Source organism: Triturus cristatus, chromosome 2_1 (genome assembly GCF_964204655.1).
Source record: "Triturus cristatus chromosome 2_1, aTriCri1.1, whole genome shotgun sequence".
Taxonomy (NCBI): Eukaryota; Metazoa; Chordata; class Amphibia; order Caudata; family Salamandridae; genus Triturus; species Triturus cristatus.
Genome location: NC_140581.1, coordinates 1,133,118,922 through 1,133,143,151, shown reverse-complemented (window position 1 = coordinate 1,133,143,151; position 24,230 = coordinate 1,133,118,922). Strand labels below are relative to the sequence as shown.

Below are 24,230 nucleotides of genomic sequence, written 5' to 3'. Positions count from 1 at the left end.
AAGGCTTTCTCATATGTGCCGAGGATTAACCACAATGCAGAATACTGTTCATTAAGTTATAGGTATGAGATGCATGGAATATGGTGTCTTATGTAGTCCGACCCAAGGCAAACTGTTTACTTCAAGGTTTGTGTTATGATGGCAGACCTAGTTTGAAAGGAATGGGGAAGTAGCAATTGTTCTAGTGGTTTGGATGGGTGGAGCCGTCGTCATTTAGGGATTATGTGGCCTTTCTGACACACCGACGGGCTTCTTGAGCCCGTCAGAAGCACAGTGGATTGTCCCTCCACCCGCCGTATCGTAATGCGGTGGACGGACCGTAGGGTCACATGTCGGTGGGTCCAACACTGACCCACCAACATTATAATTAGCCCCTCAGTGTGGGACCATTTGGATCTAGAAGCCAGGGAGATACAGGGGTTTGGAACATTTCTTGTATATTCCACAGTTACATCTATGTTGCCAGATAGAGGCAGGACATGTCAATGGTACAAATGTGTCAGTCAACAAACATTGGCTTAGTATACAATTTATTGCTGTACAGCACCCATTGCCCTTAACTCAAAATAGTTTAACCAAAGAAGGTGTAGTATTATATCACAAATTCAAATAAAATGGTGCAGACATATCCATTGATTGTATTTGCTGCAGCAGAACTCACTTCTCCATTCCTGGACTGAAAATCAGGTTGCTGCCTAGTACCACTTCATCAAGCCATCACATTTCAAAGACTGGAATTTTCTTTTTCAAACCACTAACCTAACTTATTTTTCTCCAACTGACTCAAAAGAAGCAAACCAACAGTATAACTCCCAGAATGCACTAGACTGCCACAGGAAAGAGCAGAACAGGAAACTCTGACAGCATGTAGTGGCACTTTTAAAAGGTCTGCCACGTCAGAGCCTTAGTTAATACTCTATAAAGGGGGGAACAACCTTTACAACGCAACTTTTACAACGCACTACCTTTACAACGCATTTTTTACAACGCATAATCCATTACAACGCATGACATTACAACGCATGACACTACAATGCATTTTTAAAAACTACCTTTACAACGCATTCCATTACAACGCATACTACCATTACAACGCATACCATTACAACGCATAATATTACACTACACTATCCAACACTTACCCTACTGTTGCACCCCCTGGAGTTAGAATAGTAATTTTTACCCCTATACTATCCAACACTTACCCTACTGTTGCACCCCCTGGAGTTAGAATAGTAATTTTTACCCCTATACTATCCAACACTTACCCTACTGTTGCACCCCCTGGAGTTAGAATAGTAATTTTTACCCCTATACTATCCAACACTTGCCCTACTGTTGCACCCCCTGGAGTTAGAATAGTAATTTTTACCCCTATACTATCCAACACTTACCCTACTGTTGCACCCCCTAGAGTTAGAATAGTAATTTTTACCCCTTTACTATCCAACACTTACCCTACTGTTGCACCCCCTGGAGTTAGAATAGTAATTTTTACCCCTATACTATCCAACACTTACCCTACTGTTGCACCCCCTGGAGTTAGAATAGTAATTTTTACCCCTATACTATCCATCACTTACCCTACTGATGCACCCCCTGGAGTTAGAATAGTAATTTTTACCCCTATACTATCCAACACTTACCCCACTGTTGCACCCCCTGGAGTTAGAATAGTAATGTTTACCCCTATACTATCCAACACTTACCCTACTGTTGCACCCCCTGGAGTTAGAATAGTAATTTTTACCCCTATACTATCCAACACTTACCCTACTGTTGCACCCCCTGGAGTTTGAAAAGTAACTTTTACCCCTATACTATCTAATACTTACCTTAAATGCAATTTAATATTATGCGTTGTAATGGTATGCGTTGTAAAGGTAGTATGCGTTGTAATGGAAATGCGTTGTAAAGGTAGTTTTTAAAAATGCGTTGTAGTGTCATGCGTTGTAATGTCATGCGTTGTAATGGATTATGCGTTGTAAAAAATGCGTTGTAAGTGCATGCGTTGTAAAAGTGTGCGTTGTAACGTCATACATCCCTATAAAGGGCATTACAGCACTAGGTTAACAACCACTAAACACAGAAGACAGTCAGACAAAATCCGCAGCAATTGTGCTAAGTGGTTATGCCAAGGAGGAGCACACCATATATACCAATCCTGTACACATAATTAACAAAATGACAGCAGGTGAGACTAGACGTAAAAATGAAGCAGGATTCTTTACAGACTTTCCTTAGGTGTCTCACAAATAGCATATTTCATCCACCAGAACTAGCATGGGTGTTGGAAAAAAGTGGCAAGCTTGTAATTATACCAAACACAATATATTAAACTCCTGGTAAGTAGTAGTAGTAGTTCTATACTTGTAAAAAGTGTAAAATATGACAGAGCATCAGTCTGCATACCTTCTACAGGACTCATTCTACATCAGATTAATGACATACAAAGTAATGCAAATAATATACGTACCATGCATTGGACTTCTATGGTACTCTGCCATGGCTCCTTAAAAAGTCCTAGGAAACAAAAAAATAAAGTCACAAGAAAAATCAAAGCAACCACAACGATGACCCTTTTTTTAATTTCATGTAATGAATGAGAACTGCTTACAAGTGATTTACCATCATCCTTTTGGGAATAAAGCCTTCACCTTAACAAACTCAGTGTAGCTCTGAATCAAATAAAAATGTAATTAACTGTTGTCCTCTGCCATTCCACGATTTCATACATTTTTCACAGACAAGTAGCCTATGAGTTTCAAAGCTCCTTGATTTATAATTCAAACATTCCCGTGGCCTATATTCTCACAACAGTTCACTAAATGGTCTTGAAACCTTAAGCGCCTGGAGTAGGGCAACGGCCAATTACAGTAAGCAGCTTCGGGATCTTACCTTTCTGGCAGGAAATCGCCATCCTTCCAGCTTGAGAAGAACTGCTTTATTGGCTAATTGGCTTCTTCCTACAGTTAAAATTGGTCTTCAAATTTCTCCCGAAGAGGAATGATTAGATTTGAAGGAGGAGAGTAAAGGAGTGAGATGGAATCCCAGGGAAATCAAGGATCCCAGCAGATTCTCCAGTAAAGGTCAGCCATGTAGGAAAAGAAAATCTGTGAAAAATAGAAACAGACAATTTGTGAGTTTGACATGGTAGGAAAAACTACTGTGCCCATCTCTTAAAAATACACGACTTTCTATAAAATACAGACTGTGTTAAGAGATTGCATTCTACTTCACCATGAATAATATTGATCACAACTGCATAACATTAATTATGTACCCCTAAATAGATTGATCAATGCACTCAAATATGAGTTTTTGAATGAATGTGGCAAGTGTTGAACTCTAAAAAAAAAAAAAAAATTTGATAATATAAGGAACTCTGACTTTATTACCAAGTCATTTTGGCTGTTACTGAAAGACTGACGTGACCAATCAAGGAACAATATAACAATATATTGAGACAAAATGAAACATAGGCTAGGTAGTAACACATTACTAAGGAGTATGTTTCACTCTCTAGCCCAAGACATCTGGCAGGCCTGGATCATTGGGCTTTACTACTATTTTCAACCCAAGTTAGAGCTTACTCAGTATTCCACTTGCCATCTCATTATAAGTAAAACATTGATTATTTGGTGGATGTCTTTTATGCCGGGACCAGAGTTTTCTCGCACCAAGAGGTCCGGCTTGATAGTCTAGCTATTTTGAAGGCCTCCTTCTGGTACAACTTATTTAAAACATGCTTCTCTGGGAAGAACCAAAGCCCACTTTATGTATTTCTCTTTCAACACATGATATTGGCTGCTAGGTACATCATTCTGTCTCATATGAAGTGCTTGTATGGCCATGCATGAGTGATTATTTCATATCTCAAACCATCACACAAATTATGTATCTCATAGATGCACTAGATACTGAAAGCAATAATATATATATATTTTTTTTAGGTGTTTTGGCCTGGCCTCAAAATGCAAGTCAGACTCAATGGCTTTGCAAATACGTGCTTAGTTTGGTAAATTCCCTAGTAAATTAACAGTGCTTTAGGAGTACTACAGTAAAGGATTTTGGTAAGAGAATAGACTGTCCTATAGCGCAATTTCTATGTAGTACTTGCCTATAAACATAAAAATGATATGAAACTGATTAAGCATTATTGATTTTTTCACCAATTCCCAAGTCCTTGGATAAGGTGTGAATCCTACCTTTCTCCAGTCACTCGGGATTGTATTTTGTAGCAGAAGTGTATTGTATAGCCCTGTTAACGGACATTATTTATGTTTTTTCTTTATTTTCTAATCCATTTTTAATCCTACTCTACAGCTTGTGGGAAGAAAAGTTAACGGTAAACAAATACATAAATTAAAAATTAATTCTGGCTGCTGAAGAAATACCTATAACTTCTCCAAGAGATTAATCTTCTTTCTACATGACAGTGGCTTTCGAAAACTTTCCATATACTAAAGAGATGAATGTGAATAAAAGATTATTACAACTAAAGAAATGAATGTAAGTAAAAAATATTATGGGTAAAGTAGCCAAAATCGATCACTTAAATCATAAACATGTCTGTATAGAAAAATAAACATGTACAATACATTAAAACAAATGCTTTTCAACCAATAAACCCAGAAGAAATTCTATAGCTTTTCTAGCACTGATGATATGTCTCCCACAGTTAAAAGGACAAAAGTCCAATATCTTAGATTACTGCATATGAGGGAAAGGAAAGGCCAATTGTTTGCTTTCGTTTTAGAAAACTAGGGTGACAACCATATAAAATAATTATAGCTAATTCTGACAAATGTAGGGATTAAAAAGCTCTATTAAAATAATTTCGGAGGCTTAACATTTTTTTAAAAGCACTTGCTCACATCCAAAATTCCCTCCTTCAGAATCAACATCATCCTTAACTGGGTGATCCCATTTTCATTTTCCACTAAGCTTCTTAATTTTCAATGAGAACTGACTCCACAGTCATTACATGCTTTTAACCAAATATCATTTACACCACTCTTACAAGATATTTGCCTAAGCCTTATTTACCTTCATAAAATCTGTGCGAATTGGTTTTCAAATATGTATGAGCAATGCATGTTAGCCACTGCTCTTTTTAATTAAGTGTAATTACAAGGAAACATTTCTGATACTTGATTTCATCTCCATTACTTTTTTTTTTATAAACTTTATTTTTGTGCAGGCATGAAAAAATAATTACAAATGTGGCACGTCCCAACCATCATGTCAAACTTACATCATGTTATGAGATCATAGCCGTTATGCACACAACCCTGCGGCCGGGCCACGACACCGAGGTATTTCCAATAGAGTGCAAATGTGTCTAATGTTCCGCGTTTCACATGGAACCCCACGATCCTGCTTTTTGTATTGTTTTTCTCCCACAACACCCCCCCCGTCCCCCACCCCCCCCCACAGAACTAATAGCACGTCCCCCTCCAGGGTGGACCGACAGCTCCCAAGTCCATCCAACTATGTGTCACCAGTCCACCGGTGTCATACTTGTATAATGCATTAGTGCTGGTCCCCCCTCCCCCAACCTAATATAGCATCTCGCATGTACGGCATCTCCAAATGAATCACTGTCACTGTCTTGTACTGGCCCTCATCGTCATCAGGTGGTCCCTCCCGCCCGTCCCCGCCATCTACCCCTCTATGTGTGTCCTCCTATGTGTCCCACCTCTAGGCCATGGTACTGCCTCCATTTGCTCCATATCTTTCGGAATTTTTTGGGACAGCCTCTCGCTTTGTATGTCACTCGTTCTGCTGCCATATAGAGGTCCAGACCTCTCCTCCATTCCTCTATCTCCGCCCTCTCAGCCACCCCCCAATATTTCGCAATGTCCCTTTTCGCTACCACCAGCGCCAACACCAGGAAAATGATATGTGGGCGCGGCAGGTCTACTTCGGTCACCATTCCCAGTAACGCCAGTTTCGGGTCTAGTGTTAGCTCCATTCCTAACACCTCCCCCAATTCTGTGAAGATGTGAGCCCAATACGTTTGAATTTTCTCACAGGACCATAGAGTGTGGTAGAAATCTCCCTGTTCCGTAGTGCATCGAAGACACGTGGCGTCTGCTATCCTACCCATCTTGTGGAGACGCCTCCGGTCGAAGTATGCCCTGTGTAGTATATTTAATTGGATCAGCCTCAGCCGTGATTTAATGGCGACTTCTCGGGGGTGCATCAATATCAGCTCCCAGTCTAAGTCCTCTAGCTGCCCTACGTCCGCCTCCCATGTATCTCTGAGTTTCGCCAGATTTCCCAACATGTTGTTTGTGAGGGTTTTATATGTAAGCGAGACTGCCTGGTGTACCATCTGCTCCTGTAGGAGTCTCCCTTCCAAAGGTGAGTATTCCGGTATGCCCTGTAGTGATATCTGCTGTGCCTTCCAGGCGTGTACTAGCTGCAGGTGCTTGTATCGTTGTGTGTGGTGTAATCCGAACTCTGCCTGCAGCATCGCGAACGTCTTCAGCTCACCTTTACTAATCACGTCCCCAATAGTGGAGATCCCTATGTCATCCCACCTTTGGAAGCCTCTCAGTTTATGTAGTTCCTTCAACCATTTACAATGCCACAGTGGAGGCTGACGTGTTGGCTTCCCTTCCCATCCCGTGGATCTAGTAGCTCGGGACCATGCTCTAATCGTAATCAAAGTCGCTGGCAAGAGCGTTCTCTCAGCCTTTCCCCCATACAGATAGTGAAGTATATTGTGTATGGATAATTTGTACCTCTCTAAAGCATAGGTTGGGTGGTCCGCCGGTGCGTGCAGCCAGTCATTAATGGGGGTCAGGTGTTCCGCCCAATAGTATGCCTCCAGGTTCGGTAATGAAATCCCTCCACTGTATTGATGTCGCTGGAGTGTCTGGAGCGCAATGCGTGGTTGTTTGCCCAGCCATATGAATGACCGCAGGTCAGCGTGTATTCTAGTGATAGTATTAGTCGGGAGCGGATAGTACTCATTTTGAAGTGCGTAGAGAAATTTGGGTAGGGTAATCATCTTATACATCGCCGCCCTCCCCAGTAGGGTGAGTGGCAACTGTCTCCATCTCGTCATATCCTCCACTGCCTCCTTCAGTATTCGTTCCACATTTCTCTGGAACGAGAGCCTTTTGTCCAAGGTGACATATACCCCAAGATACTGGAACCCCTCCGCGGTGGTGAGTAGACGTTCCGGTAGCGTTACTCCCTGTACTGCTCCCCGTGGCGTGTACAAGACTGATTTATGCCAGTTGATGGTGTGGCCTGCCATTCCCCCAAAGTCTTCCAACTCTCTGAACAACTGCCCTACGGATATCTCGGGGTTCGTGATATACAACAGTACATCGTCTGCATATAACGAAATCTTTTCCTGAGTATCCCCCGACTCGGTACACCTGAAGCCATGGATCTCTGGGTTCTGCCGAATTTTGGCCGCCAGTATTTCTATGGTGAGAGTGAAAAGGAGAGGTGACAGCGGGCATCCTTGTCTGGTGCCCCGCTCCACCCGGAATTCGCGTGATAGGCACCCATTCACTCGTACCCTCGCCTTCGGCGCCGCGTATAGCAGCCCTATCCATTTCTGGAAATGGGGGCCAAAGCCAAACCGACGCAACACTGCCATGAGAAAGGGCCAATGTACCGCATCGAATGCTTTTTCCGCGTCCAAGGACAGGAACCAGTGCGGCTCCGTTCTACCTTGTATTTCTTGGAGCCAGTTGTGGGTCCGTCGGAGGTTGAGTTTTGTCGCCCTATCCGGCAAGAATCCGGATTGGTCTGTGCGTATAAGGTCTGGGACCACCGTCCGTAGGCGCGCCGCTAAAATTGTTGCCAGTACTTTGACTTCCATATTTAGGAGGGAGATGGGGCGGTACGAGGCACAATCCTCCCTCGGCTTTCCCCGTTTGTATATCGGCACTATGGTTGCCAATGCTAGATCTCGTGGGAGTCTCCCTAGTCCGTATGCTTCTACATATAGCGCCAACAGGTGGGGCGTCAATAGGTCAGCCGTCTTTTTAAAGAATTCCGCCGGGAACCCGTTTGGCCCCGGTGTCTTCCCCGTTTTTAATTTAGTGATGGCTACGGAGATCTCCTCCAGTGTGATTCTCGCCTCCAAAGGGGCGCTGAGTTCCTCATCCAAGACTGGGATATCCAGATTTTCCATATAAAGTAAGGCCTCTTCCACTGACCCGAGGTCCCGGCCCCTATAGAAGTTCTCATAGTGCCGCGCGAAGGCTTCTGCTATGCCCCAGTCGGTAGTTTCCAGGCCTCCCCCATCTCCCCTGATTCGCTCCACCCACCTCGCGGCTTGTTCTTTCCTGCTAAGCCAGGCCAGGAGCTTGCCTGACTTGTCGCCTACATCATACAGGCGGTGTAACGTGGCTAGGGCTTGCGTCTTTGCCTCATTGGAGACCAGCTCCCTATGCTCCCTATACTCCTTCGGTTTGTCTTGCAGTTGCCGCAGTATTCCTTCCCCTCGGTTTACAAGGTAGTGTCTTTCTAGGGTCAGGATTTCGCGTTCTAACGCTGCTACCTCCCTGTGCTGTTTGCTGCGCTCATCCCGTAGTCTCCCTCTGAGTCTATCTCGCACCACAGGTTTCATGGCTTCCCAGAAGACAATGTTAGATTCCACTGAGCCCTTGTTCTGTTATGTTATGTTATGTTATGTTAGTGCTATTTGTATTGCGCACGGCTGCTCCAGCGAAGGAGCGTCCCGGCGCACCGACAAGGTGGCGAACACAACACAACTGGGGAACAGAAATAATTATTAAGAAATTGGGGAGTGCAGGATTTAACAAAGCTCAGAAAATAAATGAGTTTTAGCGGCCTTGCGGAAGGAGAGCAGGTCACCAAAGGTCCGGAGTTTCAAAGGGAGAGCGTTCCAGAGTGCGGCTGCCCGCACCTTAAAAGAGCGACCCCCCACCCGACTGAGTTTGAACCGAGGGGCTACCGCTAATTCTTGGTCTAGCGAGCGCAGAGTGCGGCCCGGGATGTAAGGGCGCAAGAGTTGGTGCAGTAAGGGAAGTGATAGGCCCTTCAGAATTTTGAAGGAAAGGCACAAAACTTTAAAGTGGATCCGCTGCCTAACGGGTAACCAATGCAAGGCTCGCAAAGATTGACCGGCCGAGCAAAACCTAGGAAGACCTATGATCGCTCTGGCCGCAGCGTTCTGCACTCTTTGAAGTCGGGTTAACTCAGCCTGGTTTAATCCTATAAAAAGGGAGCTGGCATAGTCCAGCCGTGCCAAAACCGTTGCTTGCACCACCAATTGACGAGTTGCGGCATCGAAGTATTTAAGGGCAGGGCGCAGATTGCGCAGGATGCCGAAGCAGCAAGCCGCCGTCCTTTTGGTGTGGCCAACGAAGTTGAGGGAAGGGTCCAGCCAAACACCAAGGTTTTTGATCTCCGCAACCGGAGTGGGGGTCGGCCCCAACTCAGAGGGCCACCAAGTATCTCCCCATAGGTCCGTCCGCTTCCCAAAGATCATCACCTCCGTTTTTTTGGCGTTTAGTTGGAGACAGTTGGACGTCATCCAACCAGCCACCGCCCTGAGTCCTTCTCTGAATCTTGGGGCATCCACCCCCGAGTCCCCGCTGATCGTGACCGCTAGCTGGGTGTCATCTGCGTACGACACCATGGTCATACCACAGAGCTTCACAACCTCAGCCAGCGGCCTCACGTAGATGTTAAACAACGTGGGGCTCAGTGAGGAACCCTGTGGGACCCCAAGAGACAGACGATGACATTTGGACTGGTAGGGCGGGGACGCCACACAGAAGGAACGATCCCTGAGAAACGAACGGAACCACTGGTGTGCAGTGCCGATCACCCCTATCTCCTCAAGACGTTGCAGGAGAATGTCATGGGAGACCGTGTCAAAGGCGGCGCTTAGGTCTAACAAAACAAGCGCCGCCGTTTGACCTGCATCCAGAACTACCCGAAGGTGCTCGACCATAGATAACAGTGCTGTCTCCGTACTGTGGCCAGCCCGAAAACCATTCTGGGTGTCGTCCAGAATGTTGGCACGCAACAGATGACCAGAGAGGGCGGTGTTGACATGCGCCTCCGCGAGTTTGGCTGGCCACGGGAGAAGTGAAATCGGGCGGTAGTTCTCCGATTTTGTAGGGTCGAGAGATGGTTTTTTCAAAATGGGCATTACTACCGCATGCTTCCATTTCAAAGGCACTTGGCCTGATGATAGCGACGTGTTGATTAAGTCGCAAACCGGGCGAGCAAAAACCTGGTCTCTGAACATAGGTGGCTTGAGCGGGTCGTCCGGCGACCCCGACTTAACTCGGAGAGCCAAGGCCGTGTAAGACTCCAAAGAGAGAGAGGGGAGAGAGTCTAGCACCACCTGATCCAACCGGATGGGAGGCCCCATACTGGTTTGTGCAGTGGAGGAGGGGAAGGCCCTATATATGGTCTGGACCTTCTCCAGGAAGAAAGCCGCCAGCGCTTCACAATGAGTATTGGAGCTGATGGAGTTACCGGCCGGCTTCCTTGCCACAAGGTCTTTAAGGGCCTTAAAGATGGTTTTAACAGGATTCCCACTATTGCGAAACTCCAGAGCGTAGTATTCAGCCCGGGTTCTACAAACCGCGCGGTGATAAGACTTGACCGCAGCCATATACAGGGTTTTTTTGCTGCTGTCATACCTCTTCCTCCAGTCTCTCTCTGTACGTCTGCAGACACTTTTCAGAGCCCTCAGATTGCCATCATACCAGGGACTGGGGGCGCGGGAGCCACACTTACTGGAAACCATCGGGATAAGGGAGTCGAGGGCCCTGGTTACCCATCCGCAGAAATGGTCATAACCGGACTCCACGTTCTCCACTGCACCCAGCGGGTCGTCAGTAAGAAGGCGGTGGAGATCTTCCGCCTTTAATTTGCTCCAGCGCCGTCTGGGCATGGCTCGCAGTGGCACCTTAAGTGGGGCTTCATCAAGACTACAGTGAATGGTCACGAGTGAGTGGTCTGACCAGGTCAGGGGGAGGGGGGGGGCCACTGTAACCCCTTCTAAGTTAGAAAAAAAGGGGTCCAGAGTGTGGCCACCACTATGAGTGGGGTCCGAGACCAGCTGGAACAATTGAAGGGCCTCAAGGTCCGCCACCATCCCTCCCACAGAAGAAAGACACAAAGTGTCAAAATGGAGATTCAAATCACCAATGATAGAAAAATTGGCAGACCCTACTGCTAGTGAACTAACCGCCTCAGGGAGAGCCTCTCGAAATGCCACTGAGCTACCAGGTGGACGGTAAATCAGCAATCCTGACAAGGTAAAATGCGGAGTAACCGCAACCTTGAACAGGGCGCTTTCGCAGCCCGTGATGTTCTGCACACTCCAGGCGCAAGAATAGCACGATTTAACAGCAAGAGCGACGCCACCCCCTCTCGAAGAGCGGTTGAGCGTGTAGATGGAATACTCAACGGGGAACGCCAGATTCAATACCGTAGAATCGGTGTCTTGCAGCCATGTCTCTGTCAGACAAAAGATGTCAGGGGGGTCATTGTCCACAAGATCAGCAATATCCTGATAATGCTTGACCGCCGATCTGACGTTTAAATTCCAGATGGTGAGATGTCGCGAAGAGACCTTACTGCTTATGGCAGGCTGCACTATACAAGACCCCAAACAGGAAGGGGCTTCGAGTAGCCAGCCGCCACAAGCACAGCGATGGGGGCCACACAAAGGGTCACCGCGGACTTCGGCGCAGGGAGGCAGACAGGTATTAAATGCCAGGAGACTCTCCCTGGTATACATAAGCATGGTTAGAGATGCACCTGATGTAAATATCGCCGCGAAGCCAGCGCAACCGGGCGCGGACGGACGCAGACGGGCAGGACTCTGGCACGACTCCGGCCACGCGAGGACGCGCCCGCTGCGCGATCCCGCTGCGCTAGGGGAGGAGCCTTAAATAGGTGTTCCCAGGCGTCACATGTGCATTCAAGCGCTGTCAGCTGGAAAAGCCTCAATCCACTCACCCCACTCCAAGATGTCCGCCAAAAACGAACCAGGCACCCACCCCAAGACCAGACCCGCCAAAACGGCGGTGAAGGGGCACGATTTATGGTGCAGGTAAGGGGCAATTTAAAAAAGGGTCAAAATGACCAAAACAAACAAGAAGAATATATAACGTTTTTAAAACAGCAGTTTTACTGCAAAAACGCGCAAGCGCTCTCGCAGCAGCAGCCACCTTGTCAGGGGCTGAAAGCAGGAGGGACTCGCCCTAAATAGGTGTTCCCAGGCGTCACATGTGCATTCAAGCGCTGTCAGCTGGAAAAGCCTCAATCCACTCACCCCACTCCAAGATGTCCGCCAAAAACGAACCAGGCACCCACCCCAAGACCAGACCCGCCAAAACGGCGGTGAAGGGGCACGATTTATGGTGCAGGTAAGGGGCAATTTAAAAAAGGGTCAAAATGACCAAAACAAACAAGAAGAATATATAACGTTTTTAAAACAGCAGTTTTACTGCAAAAACGCGCAAGCGCTCTCGCAGCAGCAGCCACCTTGTCAGGGCTTCTCCGCTACATACACTTTTATGTCTGCCCTCAGACCCCTTACTATTTCAGGGGATTGAATATCCCAGGCCGCCAATCGCCATTCCGTCTCACGCCTTTCGGTGTTCTTCCCTAAGAGCGCATAGAGGGGGGAGTGGTCTGAAATTCCCCTTGCCTTGTACGAGATCTCATCTCCTTCCGACAGATACTGTCTTGCCACAAAAATATAGTCCAGCCTGGAGAAGGTTTTGTGGGCCCCTGAGTAAAAGGAGAACGTCTCTTGCGTCGGGTGTCGCCACCGCCATGCGTCAGTGAGTCCCATGTCCGCCACGTATTTCGCAAGAGCTGTTTGTGTCCCCCCTCGGTGTGTTGCCCCCGAGCGGTCTAATTCTTCCGACATGACATCATTGAAGTCCCCCCCCACTATTTGCATCGTATCCGCCGTTTCCAGTAAGATGGACGCTACCTCCCTGAGTGTGCGTGTTTGGAGTTTCGGAGGGGCATATACTGAGATGATTGTCATGCGTTGTCTGTTCCACACTCCCTGTACTCCCACATATGTACCCTGTGTATCGCTCCACGTACGCGCTACGGTGAAGGGGTGTGTTTTGTTAACTAGTATTGCGGCTCCCCTGGCGCCTGACGTGTAGCCCGCATGATTCAAGACTTTGTATCTCCCCCTCGCTATGAATGTACATTTTCCCGCCCTAAGGTGGGTTTCTTGCAGGAGGATGAGGTCCGGGCGGTCCTCTTTATGTAGGAATTCACTAATCCCCTCTTTATTTTGGAGCCCAGACCATTAACATTCCAAGTCATAATGGATATCCCCTTGCGTAGACCGTCTGTGTTTGTTAGTGTACCTGCCATACTGTGTAGGTCTTCTGGAGGTCACTAGGCGACCCTAGCGGCTGCGTGTGACAATGTGGACTCTCATTCCTCAGATTGTGCCTCTTTGTGCTATCCCTTGTCCAACTCCCTCCCCTGCTTCCCCAACTTGTTGAACTTCCCCTGTGCCCTCTCCCGCCCCCCACCCCACCTCTCTCCCCTTCCAGACTCGTCCCCATCACGGTCCAAGCTGTTAGTAGAAGTCGGTCTGTCACCCCCCCCCATTCCCTCCCTCTACAGAACTGTTATTGCTAACAAGGAAACCGTACCTGAAAACACAAAAAGATTTAACGGAAGGGAACAATAAAAGAAAGAGAAACAACAACTAAAAGGGTGCTGGCCACTTGCGTGTCATGTCCGTGTCCCGGCCGACAATCTAACCCTCCACGTCTTCCAGGGTCAGGAGTGTGAGTCTTGCGTTGTCGGTACTGTGCTGCAGTGTTTGTCGGATACGTCCTGTTCCAACTGCCGGATCTCTGATTCCAGTGGGTGTAAGGAGCGCTGTTCAGTGTCCGACACCTCGCCCTCCCCCTCCGAGTCCCTGAGGTGTAGTCCTTCTCCTTCTGAGCCTGTCGGGTCCCGTGACCCTTCCTGTGGTCTGTGTGCCGTCCTCGACGTCCCGGGTGATTCCGATCTCCCCCTCCTGGGTCCTGCCGATGCGCGCGAATGGTATGGGGTGCCTGTGTATCTCGAGTAAAGTCTCCTGGATCTCCTCCTCTGCTGTTTTGGCGTGTCCCACCGCGCCTTGTCCTGTGCCGCCCTCACCAGCTCCTCTCTCCCTGCCGTTTCCCGACTATTTAAGATCGGTCTCTCCTCCAGCCAGTGCCATGCATCCTCCGGATGGCTGAAGAAGTGTGCCTTATCCATGTAGACGACTTTGAGTTTTGCCGGGAAGAGCAGCATATACGTAATGTTCAGTGATCGCAATTTGACTTTCACCGAGTCAAAGGAGCGCCGCTGCTTCTGGACCTCCTGACTATAGTCCGGAAAAATCATTACGTTGGTGTTCTCAACTCGGATTTCGCCCATTTTCCTCGCTTCCCGCAATATTAAGTCTCTGTCAGCGAAGTTGAGGAATCGTGCGATCACTGGCCGGGGTCTCGCGCCCTCCGGAGGTTTCGCCAGGAGCGCCCTGTGCGCTCTTTCGACCACGAAGCAAGAAGAAAAACGGGCTCCAGGGAAGGTGTCCGTGAGCCACTTGTGCAGGAAGGCTGCCATATTGTTCCCCTCGATTCCCTCTCTAAATCCTACGAATCGGAGGTTGTTCCGTCTCGCCCTATTTTCGGCGTCATCCACCTTCCAGAGCAACTGTCTGTGCGACGCCTGGAGCTCCGCCATTTCTCTTCGAAGGGTAGTTATCGAGTCCTCAGCCTCTCCAATGCGTGTTTCAGTCTCGGACACCCTGGCGGAGAGGTTCTTGAAATCTTGGCGCAGGAGTGTGACCTCAGCGCCCACTTCCCCAATTTTGCCCTCTAACGCGGATCGGGATTCCTGTGTATCCGATCTCGACGCCTGGATTGCCGCCAGTAACCTGTCCGTGTCAGAGGCCCCCTCTGCCGCCGTGCCCGTGTAGTCTTTGGATGACCTTGGCGCTGCGAAGAGATCCAGAGTGCCTTGTTTGGGGGGCTTGGGTGGGGGGTCCCTCTTCCCCATCCTGACTGATTCCGTGGTGAACCCAGCTGCGAGCGACCTGGGCCGAGTGGTTGTAGCGGCCTCCTCGTGTGCCCCACCGGGATCCAAAGTGTCTCGGCACTGCCCGTCGTGCGTCAAATCTCCAGTACCAACCCTGTACGAGGCAGCCCCCCCGTTATCACCTCACTCTGATCGGCCAAGGTGGTGTACTGGGTTGGTGCTCCACTTCCTCCCCACCTATCTGGTAGCGGGTATGCCGGTCGCGTGGCTCCAGGTGCCCCTCCGCTCTGCCTGTCCCACCATTCCTCAGTGCTGCACAGTGCGGTGTGCGGCGGCGCCCCTTCGAGTTAGCTGTAGTGGGCCCACCCTATGCAGAGGCACGTCCAGCAAGATTCCAACTGGCCCCCTGTCGCCCCCGCCGCTGGTTGTAGTCTCCTTCCTCCCAGATGGCCCTTCGACAGTGCAGTGTGGATGTTACCTTCTCCCCTGCTCTCCAACCTTGCGCTGCACTACTCCCGCTCCGTTACACCGCCAGCTCTCTCAGTGCCACTGGTCTCAGCAATAGTGCTTCCGTGGGGCGGTCGGGGGGGGCGCCTCTCCCAGGTCCGCGTGGCTGTCAGTGCGTGGCGGTCACCAGTGTTGCCTGCGCGCTCACCTCCGTGGGGCGGCGGTGAGGGCGTGAGGAGCGGGGGGGGGGAGGGATTGGGGAGGGTCATCCGCCACAGGAACCCCTCGTTTCAAGTCAGATGCCCCCACTATCAGCTGCTGTGCGTTTGGGTGTGCAGGGCCGCCTTCTCCCGCCCCGCTCACTCACCGAGTGCGTCTGCGGTCGCGGCCGCCATCTTGGTAAAGGTGGACTCACGGTGTCCGCTGCTCCCCCGCTCTAGCCGTATCCAGCGTACCACCTCCGTGCCTTCGCTATAACCGGTATGGGCAGGGAGGTCCCGTCTCCCGCCGTAGAGACCGCAGGGCTTGTCTCTGGCCGTCAGTCCGGTGGAGTGGCCGCCATGTTGAGTAGGTGCGCCTCCCGTCTCAGCGACACCCGCCGCACCCGGTCCACTCAGCGCGCGGCCCGGCGTCCCTCTCTGGCCCAGTCGAGGAAGCCGAACAGCACGCCACCCTGGGCTCCGGCCCCTCCGCCGTCCGCTCTCGTGCCGCCGTCCGTCACCTGAGCGCCTTCGCTACGTACCGGCTCTTCGCCCGGCGGGCGGACCTGTAGGCCCCCGGGCTTGTACAGCACTCCGGGCGCGGCCGGCGGCAGTGTCCGAAGGCGCCTCGTCGCTTACAGGTAGGCTCCGGTTCCTGTCGGGCTGCGGCACTCTGCCCCGGGCCGTTCACCGCGCCGCCATCTTGTCCGGCCGTTACCCCTTCACCACAGGCGCCGCGTCCAGGTCGGCCAAAACTCCCTCTGTAGGCTTCGGTTTCGGGCTTTGTCTCGCTCGTCCCTCTCCAGGCATCCACCGACAGCCAGTGTGTGATTTTAGGCCGGTGGAGACATGTAATGTGTCGGATATATAGACGTCGGCCGGGAGCTCCCGGGAGACACGTCTAGCCCTGCATGCTGCTGGCCACGCCCCTCGATTTCATCTCCATTACTGATTCTACTGGTACACCCATTACCCTCCGACTTTGTTTCAGCAGACACCATCACTATTCAAAGGTTGTACTATCAGAGGTAAATCATGGAAAAGCAAAATACAAATGCCTCCCATTGTTCTATTGACCTACTGATTCGGCAGCATTACAGATGAAAAGGAAGCCCTTTCAATGCTCCTCTCTACAAATTAAATATTGTCATACATGTTTGTACACACCATTATCTGAACTATGAGAAGTATTTTCAGATTATTGCTTAGCAAGGCCTGATGCTTCCATACACTATTTCAGGTCATTATTTTAAGGTCCATTTATGGAATTTCCCACTTGGAGGCTTGCAAACTGAAAGTACATGATCATGCCCACATAAGAACGAAAGGAATAGCTGGTATGGTATACTGGTGAGAATTAATGATTAGAAAGATACAACTATAGCGAGAGCAAATCAAATCTTACTATTTATATTAAATCACACCTATTTCTCACCTGGAAATGTCATCAAACCCCAGACACTGAGAACTACTACGGGAGCAAGGATGACACCAGTGTGTCAGCCTATATAGGGCAGACCTGAAAAATAAATGCGTAGCCACCTTCCATGTCAGTCTACTAATGTATCTCTGCTAGACAGCTAAACTACTATGCATTTAGACTGGCAGTGGACAGAATTTACATTTCACAAAAACTGTCAAGAATTCCACTGATGTATCACTTTTGAACTAACACACAGTCGGAGAAAAACAATTGTTTAAAGAAAGCCTAAAAATAAGACATTGCCAAACAAGTAGGAACAAAGCACTGGCCTTTTGAGATCACATACCAGTACATCTGAAGGGCTGCACTAACCAGCTGGTAACTTGTAACAAACCCTGCAGGATAGTCCTGTACAATTGGTGTATTTTTGACATAAGGTGAGCCAAGTGGCATCAGCTGTACATTTTATGGACAAACTCAGAATATTTTTTGATTTCTTTTAGTTTGTTTTTAAACAGGGGTCACCTAGTTATTGCGGACTACTTTGTTTAAACGTATACTTAATTATGTGAGGGCAGTTCAGACATGACGATAAATAAGAGGACGGTTTCTTCAAAATGTTGTTGTTATCCTCCTCTGGGTACAAGCCCTGACTATTCTGATATGGGGAGAGGGCTGTAATGTTCAAGAGAGTAGAAGCTTTTCTAGCACATCCTGTACTTTTAAGCACATAGTTCATGGTATCATCATGGTCGCATACGCTTTTAAAAGAGACGCATTGGAATGATTTGATCTAAAGTAATGTAAAGGACACCTCAATACCTAATCCTGGTTCTTTGTTAGATGGAGATTTCTCTCTCGAGTAATATCTCTGGGTCTTATTTGGACACAAAGTATAAATAGTACAGTGAAAGAAGGTTCGTTTCTTGGAGAAGCTACATTGCTGATGAGGATTCCAAACAAATCTGCATGGTGTGGCAAAGATGATAAGGAGTGAATCAGTTCTTTTCTTCACATAATATAATAATATGCAGAGAGGAAAGATGCTCCCAACAAATGTGTAAGATTCTGGAACAGTTACTAGATCACCCGCCACTTTTGTTCTTGTATGATGCCGATGTCTCGCTGAGGGTGCCATTGTGTGCTGCTATTAATCAATGTCTTTGTAATGTATTAAAGAAAATGTTAATAAATAAATGTATTTAAAAAAAATAATATGCAGCGAGGATAGATTTGATACATAACTGTATTGCTGCATAATAAGCTAGTCTATGGTTATGAAGAAACACATTTCTGTCTTCCAAAAAAGCAGCCGTATTGGAATTACAGAGCTTATTTAAACGTATGTTCAATCTTCTGTGGCCTAAAAACATTCCCAGAGAGAGAAAGGACTACATCCATTCTGAAATCTGGTAATGGAGGTAACCTTTGAACATGTCTGTTGTCCATCTCTTTCTTATGCACAAATTATGACCAGTTTCCATACTGATGGCACCATATCTGCAAAGATCAGACTTGCTGTCTTATGTACTCCCTTGAATGTTATTACAATGCTCTCAACTACGTCTCTTTTCTGTGTACTCCACACCCACTACTGGAAAGGATGGGAGGAGGAACAAAAAAAGGGAAAAAGTTTTGAGGCAAGACTGAGCCAATAACCGTAATAGCTCTTCTTAGCATTAGGTTGATGACGTAGCCCACCTCACCGCTACCACTAACATATACACTATCATTCTAGCAAAGCCAGACAGACCTCCCACAGTTAATACTACAGTAATATCACCTCTTTCTGACTCCTCTTAATCCCCAGGAAATGTTCACTTGAGTGAAGGAGATGTTAAGTTCCCAGCTGCATCAGCTTCTTTCTATACTCTGCAGTTCTCTCCATCTTGCCTCTGTTCATAAATTGATACAGAGAATAGGAGACATTTCAGGCCTCTAAACGCAATTCTTTTTGAATTAAGCCAATCTCAACAGATCGCGTCAAGAACCCTTTTCCAGCCTCCAGCTCCATTGGATACAAAGCATGGGCTTGCTTAGCAGGGGGAATGGCTGGAACCAGTCTGGGATAGTAGTCATCTGCTGGAGCTTCAGCAAACTGCAGCCATTGTGGATGAGGTGTGGGGCAGCGGCCAGGGTGCCTGACTTCAGACTACAGGGTTCACGGTTCGATCCCCGGCGGTGGCGGCAGGTTAGCCCAGCACCATGTGACTCTGGGCAATAGCTCGCTTAATCTTCCCGAGGGCCTCCAGCGCCGGGACACCACTTCGGTGGTAGCTGTGCGCTTTACAAATACTGGTATTATTATTATTCTGCTGTCCTCACAGCTCAAATCTTCTGTATCCTCGTCTAACTTTACTTTTTGAAATGAATGCTTTATTTCAAAGCCCTGAAAAAGGTACAGACCAGATGTTTTTTATACAGAAAATGTAAACTCACATATCCTGATGAAATGTATTCAAACAAAAGAGCAAAATAATAGACAAAGACCCATGTTTAGGCAAACAGTAGCAAAACAGCCTCTCATCATACTAGAGACAATACAACTGAGTTCAGGGTGCAAGATGAGAATATAGAACAAGACAGAGCCATACACTTAAGGAACAAACTCTCTGAAGAACCATTATTAACCACCATTTTGCTGGTCAAACATTTGTTTTCCAAAACTTGTTTACTTAAGGTGCAAAACAGAGGATATTGGGAAGAAAATAATGTTCTCATTTACCCAAGCTAATAGTTCAGATATTGGATGCGCGTATATATATTAAAGTTTTATAACTATGTCAGTACTCCAGGGAAATGAAAGGTGTAAAGCACAAGTCCTTATTTCTTTATCTTTTTGAGTTTCCTAATAAGGGCCTGTGATTTACACCTTACGTTTTCTGAAGTAAAGACATACTTATGAAATATATACTTTGGGGGTGTACCCTGAGATATTTGTCCTCTACTCCACTTTAGTGTTTATCCTATACTTAAGTTCTAAAAAAAAGTAGTCCAATCCTAATGTGGACCATTAATTTATTACAGGTGAAAAGTGAACATTTATAATGCAGAACATTGAGGTGTTGAGTTTTTAGGTTGAATAATAACTATATATATATATATTTTGAACCAGACGCTTGTACGGGCACAGAGTATTTGGAATAGGGTTTTGATAAAGAAGACTCAGCAGCACGGACAACAGCAAGACAACAAGACTTGAAAGAATCCAAATAGACTACAACTACAAAAAGAAGTACAAGCAATGAAGCACATTTGACTCAATGGAGCACCAGCTAATACACACAAAACACAACCGAAAAAGTGTCACTTAGTGGAAAGCCAGGAGCTGCAACTATCCAGTCCATGGGATTTACTCACTCCGACTACTCATCTTTCAAATGTAGGCTTTTAACGTTTATGACAAGTTGCTGATTTGTGGATCCTGTTGCACACTGTTATATATTCCAAGCTGGCAGCAAGTGATATCAAAAGGTATGGACCTGGGGCAAATACTTTCAGAATTTACAATTCCCATCAACACAAATATCCATACACATAATGCCCTAAGCAGATCCATGATAGGCTCTAACTGGATGCCAAAGCGAAACATTATTAAAGAATACATTTTTCTGTTCTACCCTAGCTGGTCACCATCCAATATGCTTCATAACCAGGCAACATCACATATAATGTCTACATCCCACCTTCACTGTGGTCAATGAGAATCGCAAAATCATAAAGGGCACCCAAATTCTGGACCTACAGTCCACAGGATAACAAAAATGGCTACGAAAATGAGCTATAGAAATGCCCCTCACTTAATGTAATTGAATCAAATCAAATTGCTTTCAGAAGCAGAATCACTTCTAGAGCACAAGCGAACAAGAATCAAATCAATGGAGTATGCAGTTAAGCCACACATCTAAGCAGGAGTAACAGATTACTGAAATCAGCGCTGAAAGATCTGCTAAGGTACTACCATATAAGAGCATAAACAATGGCATTTCGTTCTATAGACTGGATGAGGAAGTTACATAGCTTAACTGAGCATTTGAGGAAGACCACTTTAAGAGCAAACCTCATATTGGTAGCATTAGGCCTTAATTTGGTAAGCATATCTTCAGGACAAGTGTTCAAGCCCTGCAAAGGCATGCTAGGGTGAGAAAAGGTATTGTTAATCCAAACTTAAGCGAAGAAAGAAAAACTCGCTGCACTCAGATCTTGGAGGCCAAAATGCAAAGAGCATATTAAGGGCAGTGCAGCTAAAGAGGCACTGAGATCCACTCCACAAGTTATCTGACCAGTTCCTACACTCTGATTGGCTCTCCCTTTTTTTTAATAAACCCTGCGCTTACTGAGCTCCAACCTGTGTATGCTGCTGCTTAGTAACATCAATTTAGGTCTTGGTACTCAGGATGGGTACAAGTTCAGTAAATAAATATAATGAAATTAGGAGTGAGAGAAGCCCGTTTTGTTTTAATACAAAATGTTCACAAAGTTGAGGAAACAAAAACCTTTTCAAGTTGGCACCGTGCCAATTACAAATGTTTCATCAACATTATAACCACATCTCTGTAAAACAAGACTAGATTAATTTACTTTAGAAACCACTGCAAGATAAGTGAACTAGTTCTGCCAGCAAGGCGCCATTCATTAGCAGTGGAATAATACACAGCCAGTGGGTTGGAATATTGGCAAAGTTAGAGTGTCTATAATTTAGCGCTCAGAAGAGACCAAGATCACTGTGATGCTATAACAGACACCTAAATAAATGCTATCCTAACATTGTTCCTACAAAGTGCATATGACACACGAGGTATATTTTCCACGGGAATTCTATTACCTATAAATGTTTTTTAAATCTTTCTGCCACATTTTGAGAAGGTGACTTCAATATTAGAACGATATCAAAATGGAGAACTACTGTAAACTACTGCCGAAAAATGCTAATTAATTTCCAAGATTTTGTGGTAAACACTATACTGATACATTCAAAGGATTATCAAATTAACATGACAAAAACAGGAGAGTCAATTGAAAGATACAGACAGCAGAAAGAACACATGCCACAGCTGCATAAGCTGTAAATGCTACTAAGAAATTAGAACACTGTATACAGGAGCCGGAACTACAGGACAGTCAGCAGCTTGACGAAGAACAAATATCTGAGCCTGACAAATACTGCAATGGCACCGTGACACAAGGCAAATATGAGGAGTCATAATAGGCAGGTTTGAAAGTGAAGACAAAGAAATGAACATAGCTGACAAGGAGACGAAGGCAAATGTCATGTCTAAAACATTCTAAACTAAAGAGGGACGTGGAAACGAGAGAAACAAGGAGTGCAGAACTGCACGCTGAAGGAGAAAGCACAATTCCAGTTCAAGGATTTCAGCTATTTTGTACTTAAACAGAAAATACATACATCACAGCACTAAACTTAACAGTGAAGCTGAAAATACCTAGAACCACAGCGGAGAGGCAGCATTACGAACCAAAGAGAACATGTTTATCCTGGGCTATGGTGAAGACAATGCTCAACACACATGATTTGGTAATACTGGAAAATAACCAGCTGAGAAGGAAAATGGACAAAAAAAATAAATAATATGTATTTGGAAGACTGCATAGCTGAACAAGGCTTGGTGTACTCAGGAAGAATGGTGTAAATACCAAACAGGAAAACGAGAATACGAACATGCTACAAATAAACGAACGAGATTGGGTTTCCAGAGCACATAATTTGCCAAATCGGAAGAAACAGCTAGTAATTTTTACCCACAATTGCTCAAGGCTTCTCAGTTGTGCACCCTGGAAAATACATTACATAAGACGTCATTACCTTTCACTAGCGTATTTATAGTCCTGCTTTACCTCACTTTACTTTTACCCACTTAGTGAGTTCCGGAGAGATTTTTACCATCAAAGATTTTATTTACAGGTTCCATGTACCAGCCCACTTCCTTCCAGGCAGATTTAACACAGTGCATGTACTCTTCCCAAATTTGAACAGAGAACAGCATTACTCTATAGCAACATATCAACTTCTGATATCCCCACCTCCAATTCAAGCTCAATCACTACAGTTCTCTACATACTCAACACTCGAGAACGAGCTTTAGGCTTCGAAAGAGGTATGGAAACCACAAAATAAATACCACTACAATGCCCTATCATACACACTAGCTCCTGCATTGTGTCTAATATAATGTGCAGCAATCCGCTGCAACCTAATTAGTATTGTGCTTTTTAAAATACCTATAAACTGATACATACATACAAAACATTCCCACAACGTGCCTTTAGTGTGCTCTTCTCCCCACCACAACAATAAGTCAGCAGTAATGACACTTCATCCCATTCCTCTTTCCCATGATGTTAGGAGTCAAGATGAGAATTGGGCATTAACATGCCACGTTCCAATATTTGACACAATTATTTAGGCAAAAACAGGTCTAAACCCTTCAGTGGTTGAAGAAAAAAAAAACAGAGTCTGCACTACTGAATTTTTTTAATATACGTTTAGCGCTCCCCTTTAAGATAGGAAACGGGTCCAAATATAAAAGACTATAGCAAAGTTTTTTTCATTACCCTGAGACATTTTATTTCCAATCAGTGGCTCCTGACATCAGGCTAAGATGTGGTACTTGTGGGGGCAATCTGAAACTCTGTAACCAGTGGCCCAGACGACCATGCAGCTCCCTAGTTTTACCTTACAATGTTAACAATTTCATTTTAAATAAAGTCATACAAAAATTCACCAAGAAGGTCCTTCAGAGCTTGGCAGGTGGCACAGAAAGTGTAGAACATTAAATAAAGCAGAGGCAATTTTGGATGGTGAATTATAATGGAATATTAAATACAGCGAGAATAAATGCCCAGAGAATAGATAATTCCCAGAAATAAAGCGTCAATGCGAATCTAGAAACACTGTTGGACCCAATCAGCAAAAAAGCAACCCTACGTTAATTGATCAAAAGCTTTCCTTTTAGGCATGCTAACTGCCCACCTTCCAACCAGCTGAGCACATGGTCCAACATGGCAGAAGGGTACAATACAAGGGTGAACAAGTGAAGAATACACTCCTCCATTAAATACATGTTATGGGGTGCTATCAGACGTTTCAACTTTCCTCACAATTGAAAAGTTCATGATCCAGT

At 46.2% G+C, this 24,230-nt stretch overlaps 1 protein-coding gene across 10 annotated transcripts in view; it reads right to left on the bottom strand.

Moving 5' to 3' along the window:
- The window catches only part of WDFY3 (WD repeat and FYVE domain containing 3), a 1,391,721-nt gene that overhangs the window by 1,241,354 nt on the left and 126,137 nt on the right, over window positions 1-24,230 (bottom strand). For 9 of the 10 annotated variants that reach the window (XM_085636566.1, XM_085636564.1, XM_085636563.1 and 6 more), the window contains exons 2-3: window positions 2,899-3,113; window positions 2,477-2,523 (exon numbers count right to left, since the gene is read on the bottom strand). The exons of the other annotated variant lie outside the window; for it this stretch is intronic. The gene's annotated coding sequence lies outside the window, so the exon portion shown is untranslated. The remainder of the gene's footprint in view (window positions 1-2,476; window positions 2,524-2,898; window positions 3,114-24,230) is intronic. 10 annotated transcript variants of the gene reach the window in all.